Source organism: Rana temporaria, chromosome 5, assembly GCF_905171775.1.
Source record: "Rana temporaria chromosome 5, aRanTem1.1, whole genome shotgun sequence".
In the NCBI taxonomy this organism is placed as follows: domain Eukaryota; kingdom Metazoa; phylum Chordata; class Amphibia; order Anura; family Ranidae; genus Rana; species Rana temporaria.
In genome coordinates this window covers 248,594,308-248,607,038 of record NC_053493.1, presented here as the reverse complement: position 1 = coordinate 248,607,038, position 12,731 = coordinate 248,594,308, and positions in this window count along the sequence as shown.

Below are 12,731 nucleotides of genomic sequence, written 5' to 3'. Positions count from 1 at the left end.
TAAATTACCTTAGAAAATAACATCAGCATGGACTAAATTGTAAACATTGGTGCACTAAAGGCCCTTTTTAATTAGGGATACGCTTTGGGCCAAGCATGGGTTTGCATCAGACCCATCCTGTTTTTCATTTGTGGACATGGTGATCTGCGTTTCGTTTGCTAACATAGCAACCAACTACCGGTACTGCACTTTTTGGCCTTTGAACTTAGATCACTTGGTTTAGTATGGCAAATGATGGGGAAGCTTTGTGGAATGCTAGTCATAAATTAAAACCTAAATACTTAACTTAAATAATTTAAATAAATAAAATACCAATGTGTGGAAGTTAATGGCCGCAGCCTTTATTATAGGTATTCAAATAAAATATTTTTAATTGTAAACATACCATAAATATATTAAAATAATTGTCTTCAATAAATTCCAAGACAATACACATTTGGTTTAGCTATTAAAGCTCAAACCACAATAACATCACACTAACGTCCCTTTTCAAAGAAAAGGACACAACCTCATAACTCAGCCGCGACAGGGAGGGAGGGAGGGATGCTGCTTCTTCAGATAATCCAAACAGTTGTAACAACTGACACATTTTCTTTTCTTTTTATAGGTCTTGATTCCTGCTGATTGGACCGTTATAATCACCAATAACAGTAAGTATATTTCAAAACTTTTATGGAAATTTGTTAACCTATGCCAGCATTCCATGTGTGTTGGGTGGGGACATTTCATGCCCCCCCTTCACATTTATGGAATGCTAGTCATAAATTAAAACTTAAATACTTAACTTAAATAATTTAAATAAATAAAATATCAATGTGTGGAAGTTAATGGCCGTGGACTTTATTATAGGTATTCAAATAAAATATTTTTTAACTGTGAACATACCATAAATATATTAAAATAATTGTCTTCAATAAATTCCAAGACAATACACATCTGGTTTAGCTATTAAAGCTAAAACCACAATAACATCACACTAAAGTCCCACAAGCCGATCTTATGGATCATAAGAACGGCTCCCCAACTGGCCCACAGCCACTTCCACACAGGACTGCAAATCTAAATTAAAAATATCCAGGGCAACGTCGGACAGATGGATTCCGTCAGGGCGATAGAAACCCTGAACACCCTCCAAATCCAAATGCCGAAACGAAAACCCCTTGAATTTTGAAATAGCCCTATTTATATTTTTTCTAACTTTTTCAAATTTTTTAAACTGTGGAGAAAACCAAATTAAACGAGGGATGATCTCAGAAAATATCAGAAGACAATTAGGTAAAACAGTATAGATGCTTAATAAATCATTTTTTATATTAGCAATAACATCCAGTGTCTTGTGACGACCAAGATCATTCCCAGCCAAATGCAAAATAATAATATCAGGTACCGGCCAATTTAAGTAAAGAAATTACAAAATTCTGCGCAAAGTCCATACCAGTACAGTTTTTCATCACGAGGTGACAACGTCAGATTGGTACCATAACATCTAAAGTCAGCTCTCTTATGGGCCCAATAGATACAAAAATGGCCGATGATCCAGGTAACCAACGGAAAATCTGAAATTAAACAGAATTATTAGCACAAATGTAAGTACTATAACAATTAGAGGACCACCTACCAATATTCTTAATAGCAGATACGTCAAGACCCAAGCCAGCAACAGTAGTGGCGGCCCCAATACAGAATGAATGAGAAGATATTGGTAGGTGTCCCAGCCGCAAATGAATTAAGCATTTCTTCAAGACAGCATAGAACTGAAAACCAGTTAAAGGGGTGGAATCAACATGAAGAAGGAATTGAGAACCACCGGTAGGACGTAAAAGCAGATATTGTTGCACCAAAGCTACAGCACAAACCGAACCATTAAAATGTTTGTATATAGTGATCCACTGACCCCTACTATATTGATCGGTCTTGCTCCTTTTTTAAAAATAAACATAGGACTCCTGGCTGTAGAAATATGGCAGAAGCCGGTAGACCTAAGCCAGAGTATCCATTAGTAGGTACCAATTCAGAAATTCTAAAAGCACCGTAAAAACAAGGCAAACGAGGCAAAAGGCAAGCCGAAACAGCAAAGCTTCAAAAGAAGAAAAACAAACAGCGTCAGTTGCAGCACACAATTGATTTAATAATCCAAAAGTAATAGGCAACCTCTTATCCGTCGAGACATGTTGTTTTCGGTAACCTCTCAAAGCCAGATTAACAGCAAAGTAACTAGAGCAAGGAGCTTCACCAGACAATTAAAAAAAAATTAAACTCCTGCTAAAATTTTAGCAATCTTAGAATAAAAATAACCCAGTCCCATCAACGCATTCAGAAAAGATAAAATAAATTCTTCCGGGTCACGTGAGATAGATAAATCCAAAGAGCCCAAAAAACAATTCCAGAAGTCCCACAAAGCTACGTAAATTGCTTGCGTGGACGGAGCCAAAGAATTATACAAGGCAGTCAATACAGGACTCAAATTATGGACCACAGATGTGGAGGACAAGAAAGACCAATCCCGTCTGCATCTGGAACCAATTCCCGAAATTTCTGTATCTGTTGGCGAGACAATGAATCAGCGATGGAATTACTGAAACCTGGTATATATTTCGCTTCTAACCAAACATTCAATCGTAGACACTGAAGAACTAAAAAACGAAGAACGGAAATGACAGGAATGGATTTAGAAACCGAACAGTTGATCGCACACCTTTGTTATCTGAATGTAACAGAATTCTCTTATTCCGAAATTGATTACCCCACAACTCAAGGGCCACGACCACGGGAAATAATTCCAGAAGTACAATGTTTGAAACAAATCTTCGTTTAACCCAGGAGGAAGGCCACATACCAATGGCCATGCCAAAAGGCACCATAACCGGAAGATCCAGCTGAATCCGTATATAAGTTCAAAGCAGAGGCAGAACAAAAGGGACATTGCCAAAGAGCACAGCCATTAAAAGAAACCAAAAAGGAACACCATATAATCAAATCATCACGAATATTTGCGGTGATCCGAACAATATGTCTAGGAGACCTGACACCAGAAATAGCTCTATAATGGCGCCTAGAAAAAAAATCCTGCCCATAGGCATAATCCTGGATGCGAATTCTAACAATCCTAACAAAGACTGAATCATCCGCAACTGAACCTTTTCCTTTGAAAGAATAACATCTAATAACATCCTGATCTTCACAATCTCTTCTCCAGGAAGCCGAAATTCCCTCGCAACCGTGTCAATCTGTATGCCCAAAAAATCCAAACACGTGGTCGGAGAAACCAACTTCTCAGGGGCCAAAGGGACCCCAAAAGCAGCACAAAGCATTTTAAATTCCAAAAAAATATACAAACACTCCAACGATTCAGCCTTGCCAATGAACAAAAAATCATCAAGATAATGAATACAGCGATTAGAACCAGAACGATGACAAACAACCCAATTAAGAAAAGTAGAAAAGATTTCAAAATAAAAACATGACAAGGCACAACCCATTGGCAAACATTTATCAAAGTAGAATTTTCCCTCAAAAATAAAGAATTGAAAGCCGACGGTCTTATAGGTAACAACCGAAAGGCTGACTTGGTGTCAGCTTTCACTAACAACGCACAATCACCTGCAGAGCGAATCAGATTCAAAGCATCCTCAAATGAAGAATAACTTACTGAACAAATTTCAGAATCTATATAATCATTCAAAGAAAAACCAAAAGGGAAAGATAAATCAAGTATAAGTCTGAAAGAACCAGGCTCTTTTTTGGGAACAACACCCAGCGGAGAAACTCTAAAATTAGGAAATGGTGGCATATCGAAAGGACCAGCAACCCTACCGTCCTTAATTTCTTTAACAATCTTCTTCCTCACAACATCCTTATGCACATTAACAGAAGCCAAATTATCAAATATAACACAGCCAGAGCCAGCAAAGGAAGGTAAAAGGAAACCATAACTAAAACCTTCAATTAACATGTCTGCACTCTTGCGATCCAGGTACCGAAGTAGCCACGGCAACATGTTTACCAGTCTCACCGGAGAAACCGCTTTTAAGAAATGGCTCCCTGGAAGGAGTACCCTGATAACCCATTTTCTTAAAGCAACGAACAGCAGGGTGTGATCCCGCACAATGAGCACATTCGTGCTTGTATCTGCAACTAGCAAGCCATTTATATTGACCCTCATTGTAATTAAAACAAAGGCCTTTGTGATAATGTCCAGTAGTAGGCACGGCAGATTTAACAACCTGTCTCTGGGGCAAAAGCAAGTTCAGCAATATGGACCAACATCTTTCATACCCCATCTCAAATTTTTATGCACCGCCAGCTTTTGCCTAAATGATTCATCATAAAAGAACCAAGACAGTCCGGGAAAGTTCTTATAAGCTTCCAATATTATTTCTACATGTTGAAAAAGGCCACTGCACAGTTCCGGGCGATGTTCACCCAAAACACTAGCATATATGCTAAATGCCTGAAGCCAATTATTAACCACTTCCGGACCGCCTCCTGCACATATACGTTGGCAGAATGGCACGGCTGGGCACAAGCACGTATATATACGTCCTGTACTTGTACCCAGCCGTGTGCTCCCGCGACCCGGTCCGAAGCTCCGGGACCGGGACCGCGGGTCCCGCGGACCCGATCGCCGCTCGAGTGCGGCGATCGGTCCCCGGAGCTGAAGAACGGGGAGAGCCGTGTGTAAACTCCCCTTTATAGGGGAGACACGATCGATGACGTCACACCTACAGCCACACCCCCCTACAGTTGTAAACACTCACAAAGTGAACCCTAACTCCTACAGCGCCCCCTGTGGTTAACACCCAAACTGCAACTGTCATTTTCACAATAAAGAATGCAATTTAAATGCATTTTTTGCTGTGAAAATGACAATGGTCCCAAAAATGTGTCAAAATTGTCCGAAGTGTCCGCCATAATGTCGCAGTCACGAAAAAAATCGCTGATCGCCGCCATTAGTAGTAAAAAAAATAAAAAAAATAAAACTGCAATAAAACTATCCCCTATTTTGTAAACGCTATAAATTTTGCGCAAACCAACCGATAAACGATTATTGCAATTTTTTTTACCAAAAATAGGTAGAAGAATACGTATCGGCCTAAACTGAGGAAAAAAAATATATATATGTTTTTGGGGGATATTTATTATAGCAAAAAGTAAAAAATATTGCATTTTTTTCAAAATTGTCGCTCTATTTTTGTTTATAGTGCAAAAACTAAAAACCGCAGATGTGATCAAATACCACCAAAAGAAAGCTCTATTTGTGGGGAAAAAAGGACGCCAATTTTGTTTGGGAGCCACGTCGCACGACCACGCAATTGTCTGTTAAAGCGACGCAGTCCCGAACTGTAAAAACACCTTGGGTCTTTAGCCAGCATATTGGTCCGGGGCTTAAGTGGTTAAAACTTTGAGAAACAACTTTACGTCGCTCGTCATCAAGCTTCTCATCAATATCCTTCTTCAACCTACTATCTTTCATAGAAGGGAGCAATGAGAGTAAAACAACATATTTCCCCCTCCATATCTTTTCTTTCATTGTTAAACTCAAATGAAATCCTAGCAGTGACAGCTCACACGAAAGCACCTCTTTTAAATGTGATTCTGGCACACCAGAAGAGGGTGCTACAAAAGGCAATGACTGCAACCCAGGAGAAGAAATTGCCACATTATGAACCACAGGGGAATGTTCAGCAGTAGACAAATTATCCCTCCACACAGAAGTAAGCCCAGATTGGTCATTATGTGAAACAGGTAATACTGGTGATGCAGGCAACAATTTGGAAAACAAATTATGCATAGAAAAAGCTAATTCTTTCAAGATAGAGGCATTAGCATGCTCACCTCCTGAAAAACCTGGTTGAGAAGCAGGGATGCTGGAAAAAGGATCATTCACCATGGGCAGAGCTACAGCAATTCCAGTCTGTGTAGGGGCAGTCGCCATGGAAACAACATTAACAGCCGACCTGTCCACTGAAGAGCTTCTGGCCACCGTAGGGTTAATACAAGCTTCACTAACTGAGCATTGGAAATTGTCACCGCTATGTCTATCGCCACTAAGATCAGGATTACACATCTGAGACAGCATAGGATGTATATCTGTCAGAGGCAGCTGATTCCCTAATCGTTTACCAGTCTTTTTTTTCTTCTTTCCTTCTTTAGGTTCCGTATGAGGAGGCGGGGATTCAAATCTCCCGGGTCTCTTGCGTGTCCTCTTCGACGTAATCTCCACGCGGACTGCGCACGCGCCGTCTTCGGAAATAGCCACCGACATCACGATCTTCACCGAATGACGCAGATTGGGTCACAGGGTCAACCAAACGGTGCCATCGGGAGGAAGAGGAAGTGTCGTCAAAACAGGCTACCAGAACTCACGAAAGAAGGCAGACACCATCATGGAGGGAACCAGGAAAATAAACCAGAGCCAAAGACGAGGATGGAACCGGAGCGGAGGAAGCTGACGGAACCGGAGGAAAACAGCCAGCGGATGCGGAAGAAGACAACGACAGGCACAATTGGAGCCAACGTTTTCCGTCTTCGGTACCGGCCCGCTCCATGACCTGGCGCAGTAAGGACTTCATAACAACCGAATGTAATGTGATGCTGCTTCTTCAGATAATCCAAACGGTTGTAACAACTAACGCATTTTCTTTTCTTTTATAGGTCTGGATTCCTGCTGATTGGACCGTTATAATCACCAATAACAGTAAGTATATTTCAAAACTTTTATGGAAATTTGTTAACCTATGCCAGCATTCCATGTGTGTTGGGTGGGCACATTTCATGCCCCTCCCTTCACATTTATTACGTACCATCCCCTCATTTTAAAAAGGTACACATGAGTTCACATGAGCATTTTTAGTTGGGATAGAGGCTCAGTAATGCTGATAAAGTGCATAGGGACAGATTAGTGTAGGACTTGTAGTTTGTAACTGTAAACCCTGAATACCCTTTAGGTAGAAAAATGGTGTGTATCTTGGGATTTGTGGGTGGAGAAAAGAAGGATGTTTACATATTAATGCTGCTGATGTGTGTCCTGCAGTCTTATTGCAGTCTCTCCACAGTGCAGTCTCTCTACAGTGCTACAAGATGAATGTGTGTGTTTTAAAAGGGCATATTTCAAATTTCTTGCTGGTTGCAATTTACTTGGATTTTTTTCCACAGTCTGTCCTTGACCACATGCATTTAACTGCTAGCTGGCTGCATGCAGTATTTTCACAGTGCATAGTTCCTAGGTAATGCTGGCTGTAATGTTTTAAATGCCTTTTTTTGTAGAAAAGATTGCAATATTCCAGAGCAAAGTGCATCACCCAAGCTTATTTTTTCCTTTGGGAAGGCATATGACAGAATGATTAACAGGAGGTTGTGAGAGAGTTGTCACCCCATAGCACATAGTTGTCATCCCATAGAGAGTTGTCACCCCATAGCACAGAGATTTGAATCCCCGCCTCCTCATACGGAACCTAAAGAAGGAAAGAAGAAGAAAAAGACTGGTAAACGATTAGGGAATCAGCTGCCTCTGCCATATATACATCCTATGCTGTCTCAGATGTGTAATCCTGATCTTAGTGGCGATAGACATAGCGGTGACAATTTCCAATGCTCAGTTAGTGAAGCTTGTATTAACCCTACGTTGGCCAGAAGCTCTTCAGTGGACAGGTCGGCTGTTAATGTTGTTTCCATGGCGACTTTTTGTCAGTATCACCAGCTGTTCAAGCTTTTACTGTATGAAATGTTGCTGGTTGTGGTTGTATCTACTTTAATAAACTGTTGTTGAGCTCTTTGAATTGTGTACATTTTCCTATGAACCTGCCTGTGTGCACAAATCTGTAAACCCAGAAATGCTTTTTATCTGTCTACAACAACTGATTGATAGCCAGCACTTCAACTATTAACATCCAAGCTAATTGTTTTTCTTTTATATTGGCTTTTTCTTCACATTCAGTGCACCCCACTATAACCATAGATAAAATAAAAGTTAGGCATACACAGATTAGGTCTATTATCCCTGGTTAAAACTTTCCTGCTTTTGGCCAATTTTACACTGCTTTGTCCTGGGTTTGAGGAGTCTAGCCCTGGAAAGAAAGCCTCCCCAGCATTTCCTCTGACTGCCCGATGATGTAGTGTAAACATTGTCTGAATTCCCTTCCTTCATGTGATTCCAAAATGTCATCCTCTTTATCAACATCGTGAGAAAAAATAAAGTGGTGAGCTGAAAGAAAAGCTTTGTTATTGTTGTTCCTGTTCCACTTTTCTCTTCCCAGGGAGCAGTAACATGTCTGCATAGTGAGTGCACTGCTCTAAATAGGCATTGAAACATTCCTTTTTTGTTGGAGTTGTATGTTCAGATGAAAGAGAAAATATTGGCAGCACATTTATATTTTACATATGGACAAAAAGATGCCTAAAGTACCCAAATGTTGGCAATTTTACAATGATGAGTTCAGCACTCTCTTGCATTTACAGGTCTGGCAGTTCCTTTTTATTTGAATGGTTCCCCCATTGACTGCTTTACCCATGCAGTTGCTATTTGTCTGTTTTGGTATGCTGTGTCGGATAGTAGACATACCTGTACATTATTTTGATCTCAATAATGTTAATTAAGCTGTTTTTTTGCTTGGGAGGATTTTCAGAGTGGCATTTCCATCATAATTGTAAGCAAAGCAGTACCCTTGCACTCTGTGATTTATGTACTTCTGATCCCAGCATCCTGTGTTTTACACATTTCTGACCCCTGCACTCTGGGAGTTACACAATCTTGACCTTAAGCAGAATAGGCTCAGGTTTTATTTAACCATACCCTTTAAGCCCCTCCCACTGCAATTTGATCGCAATGCACAATTCAATGTTGCATGCTATGCTAGCCGCATAATTTTTTTACTCAGTCTGCCCAAATACATGTAGTCAGTATTAGAGATGAGCTTTATGTTCGAGTCGAACATAAGTTCGAGTCGAACATTGGCTGTTTGCCCGTTCGCCCGACAGCGAACAATTTGGGGTGTTCATAAAAAGTGTTTGGGGACCCGGGTCCTGCTCCAGGGGACATGTATCAATGCAAAAAAAAGTTTTAAAAACTCCTGTTTTTTCAGGAGCAGTGATTTTAATAATGCTTAAAGTGAAACAATAAAAGTGAAATATTCCTTTACATTTTGTACCTGGGGGGTGTCTATAGTATGCCTGTAAAGTAGCGCATGTTTCCCGTGTTTATAATAGTCTCTGCACAAAATGAAATTTCTAAAGGAAACAAAGTAATTTAAAACTCTTCACGGCTATAATGAATTGACGAGTCCCGGCAATACAGATCAAAGTCATTGAAATTCATAAGTGGGGGTCCCCCTAAATTCCATTACCAGTCCCTTCAGGTCTGGAATGGATTTTAAGGGGAACCCCTCGCCAAATAAAAAAAAATTGCGTGGGGGTCCTCCAAAAATTCATACCAGACCCTTAACCCGAGCATGCAACCTGGCAGTCCGCAGGAAATGAGGAGGGATGAGAGAGCGCCCCCCTCCTGAACCATACCAGGCCGCATGCCCTCAACAAGGGGAGGATGTCCCCACGTTGATGGGGACAAGGGCCTCATCCCCACAACCCTTGCCTGGTGGTTGTGGAGGTCTGTGGGCGGGGGGCTTATCGGAATCTGGAATCCCCCTTTAACAAAGGGGAACCCCAGATCCCACCCCCCCATGTGAATTGGTAAGGCCTACCTTTTGACAAAAAAAAGTGTGAAAATGGTAAAAACAACAGGAGAGGACTTGGGACAAGTCCTTTATTAAAAATGAAAAAAAAACATTCCAGCGATGTAATCCACACTCGAGCTCCAGCGCAGTAATCCATTCTCAATCTCCAGTGATGATCTATTCTACAGCGGTGATCTCCAGCAGTGATCTCTATCAAGGAACGACGCACATCCCGCCTCCACCGGAGGCACCCGGTCTAATGATGCACAAGCTGCTTGACACTGACAGCTCTTTTATAACCGAAGGCAAGACCACCCATGACGTGTGACCCCACTTCCTCTGACGTGAGACAGGAAACCTGTCTAGAGGGTTTCCCAAGGGTTTCCTGTGACATGGGAAACCCACAGTAAAGAAGATCTGCTACTTGTATTTCTTTTTAGCATGTAGTCTCTACTTCCTTGCATGCTTTCTTGCAGGGCCAAATGTGTAGATTTCACCAGAACTCACCTGCTGGTTTATATCATGCTGTGCAGCTGAGGCTGCAGAGATGGAGGTGGAGGACTATGTTCTGAATCTCCTTTCTCTGTCTCAAAAGTGAGACATGAGGAGTCTGTTTAGACACCTAATATTTCACCAAATCCCCCCAGGGCTGCTAATTTTTTTCTACACAATAATAAAAATTGTAACAATAATTAAAGAATAAAATAATGACATTAAAAAACTACTGACACCGTCCACTGCCCTGACACCAACCTCTGCACTACTGACACCAACCACTGTTCTACTGACACCATCCTCTGCCCAACTGCCCCCGACACTGCTCTACTGACTGACACCATCCACTGCCCTACTGACACCAACCTCTGCTTACTGACATGTCCACTGCTCTACTGACACTGTCCACTACTTTACTGACACTGTCCACTGCCTTACTGACATTGTCCACACACTGTCCACTGTCCTACTAACACTGCCCACTGCTCTACTGACTGACACTATCCACTTTTAAGGTAGGCCCATTTGAAAATTAAAAAAATTACATTTTATTATAATTTTTAAAACGTTCCTTCCTATTTAGTTTTTTGAAATGCAGCAGGTGATTTTTGATCTCTTTCATGTTGTTCAAGTACAGTAGATCTCCACCCTGCCCCTGCTGCACATCATTGCTCTTGAAACATTTACAATAAATAAAGTGTTTTATTTTTTATCAAAGCTATTCTACATCAGGGTTAACAAATCTCACATAGACTGTAATACTAAGGTGAGTTCAGCTTCCCAACAAAGTATGTCAGATTTTGAACAAGGAGTATTTGTCTCAGTAACCATTTTTTGTTATTAATCTCGTGTCATCCTGTCTGTTCTAAATACATCCACTATCCCAGGTAAATTATATACAATAGAAGAGTTTATCATGCTGAGGCACGCAAATATGCATAGACTGTACAACATTCCAAGCCTAATGAATCACTTGTCAGCTCCTGTTGTGGTGACAACTGACAAGAATGAAAATTCTGGCATGATTATACCAATCACTGTTGTTCTTTGGAATAGAATAGTAATCTGATTTGATTTAGCAACACAGTTTCTGAACACAGGCTCTACTGGAGACATATACCTAAGCTTATATGCTATACAGCTATCCAAGTACATTAAAATTCATCCATGGAGGTAACTTGAGATGTGCATTTTAATCCAAGGGACACAGGGTGAATATACATAAATCAAATTAGACATTACAAATGCCTACATTTTTGTAGGTATTTTGCTGCTCTAGGTGTCTTTTGCTATTTTACATGAATATTCAATACACTAATGTATTTGTGCTTCAGTAAATTATTTTCTCAGTAAATAGTATACATTATTTTAAAAGAAAGCTCTGGAAATCACAATAACCTCAGCTCAAAATATGTAAAATAATAGATATTCCTTTTTTATTTTGGTATCACCGGGGCTTTTTTTCTCAGAAAAGAACTCAATCACGACCCCCTGAACCCCCTCACACACATACACCCTCCAAACCTCATCACATAGTAGGTTAATAGTGTGGTTATATTTCACTAACAGTGGCATCGCATTGTAGCCCATTATGTGTCACTTACCTGAAACCGAAGCCTACGATGTCCCCAATTTCCTTGCCTCCACGAAGCGTCAATCTTTTACCCTCTTCCTTCCTGGTATAGCTGCTTCTGCGCTGTGACTGGCCGGAGCAGTGATGACATCACTCCCGCTCATGTGCGCGGGAGCCGAGACTGACGGCATGTTGCCATTTAGCAACGGTGTGCTCAGTGTGCCTGCGCCGCTGTCTACAGCGCGCATGCGTCATTGTCTACAGTGCAGAGTTCAGTATATCGGCGTGAAGGGGTCCTTAAGTGGTTAAAAGAGATTGTTCAGTTGGACTTTAATGAAATATACGGCTACTTTGAGGTACACTGTAAGTTCCCCAGCCCACCTCTATAACACTGTGCACATTGACAGGAAAACAGATTATATATGAGATTAAAAATGTTGTTAAACAATGGGGTTTATTTATTAAAGGAAAATCCACTTTTCACTACAAGTGCACTTGGAAGTGCACTTGGAGGTGCAGTTGCTGTAGATCTGAGGGGAAGATCTGAAATGAGGGGGAGCTCTACTGATTTTATTATCCAATCATGTACAAGCACAAATACTGTTTTTTTTTATTTTCCTTGCATGTCCCCCTCAGTTCTACAGCAACTGAAATTGCAGTGCACTTGTAGTGCAAAGTCAATTTGCCTTTAGTAAGCCTCTGTGCGCAACATACCTGTAAGACAGGAGAGAAATACAAGGTCACTGCCAAGGACACTACAAGGACACCAGCATACATAGTTACATAGTTACATGCATTATAAAAGACAATAATTATTAGAGTTACCTATAAAAATATCAAAGGCTGCTGTACAAAAAAGGTTAAGTTCTAAATCCAGCACATTTTTATAGCATGGGCAAATTATAAAATTTCTCTCAGGTTTTTTAAATGACCTGTGACCCCACTGGAGAGATTTTGCCTCATGACCTGTCCCTATTCCTGTACAAAAAAATAAG